Here is a 1045-nt window from a genome sequence, read left to right as displayed (position 1 = left end):
CCCCCCCCGCTAGCACGAGAGTATACCGGGAATGAGATCGTTTACGAGAGGTGCGGCGAGCGGAAAAAGGGAAAAAACAATATTGAAAACCAGCACGCAAAAAGGAAAGAGAATATGTATGTGACTTGACTCGTACAACATTCTTTGTCCTTCTCCTCGCCTCCTCCTCTGAACCCGATGGTTCAAAGACGCAAATACTGCTGATGCTGGCCGCGCTCTCCTCTCTCTACATTCCCGCTTTACATATGCATCGCATGCTATGCTCCTTTGGCGCTCCCGCTCTCTCTATGCAAGTGGGTCCCGCTTGCATCGTCGTGAGCGTAAAGCGCGCTGTTGGGCCGGCCGCCAGCGCGCCTGCTCTTCCTCGGACGGGGCGTTTCGTGCTTTGAACAGCGCACGGCGGCGCGGCGCAGCCACGGCGCAGCAAGAGCAGCGGCAGCGGCGGCGGCGGTGGCGGCCGCCGAGCGAAGTGGAGAGACCGTCAAGGTTGCTTTCTGAGAAGCGAAAACTCCTACCCGTGCAATCGCGTATTCGTCGAAGGAATTGTTCCGCCAAATACACTGCTGCGAAGCGGCGCGGACCGGCGGCGGGGACGACACGGCGAAGGTGAAGGCAATTTGGTATATCTCTGGCCGGGCAGGCCGCCGCGCGACGCGCGCCGTTGATTTCGTCGCCGCGGCATTTGAGGAGCGCGGGGTAAAGTCCGCCGGGTCGCGCGGTTCCGCCGAATCACCTGTTTGCCCGCGCCGTCGTTGTTTTTGTTGCCGCTCAACCGCGCGATGCGCGCGGCGAGTAAGGTCAAGAGAGTTACGGCCACAGACCTCCATTCACGAGCGAACTCCCCCCCCCCTCTCTCTCTCTCAACTCAAAGCCATCGACACGACGACAAGATGCCCCGTGACACGTTAGGAAAACCAGCGACTCTGTGATCTAATTTTAAACTTCTGACCCCTCATGGAAGTGTCAATGTGTATGCGTCAGAGTTTTCTCTAAGTTTGAGGCCCCTTACTCTTCCTCGCCCCGTTCGGAATCCCTGTCATGTCAG

Source organism: Frankliniella occidentalis, unplaced genomic scaffold, assembly GCF_000697945.3.
Source record: "Frankliniella occidentalis isolate FOCC.00 unplaced genomic scaffold, Focc_3.1 Scaffold1071, whole genome shotgun sequence".
Lineage (NCBI taxonomy): Eukaryota > Metazoa > Arthropoda > Insecta > Thysanoptera > Thripidae > Frankliniella > Frankliniella occidentalis.
Note: the sequence above shows the minus strand (reverse complement) of the source record.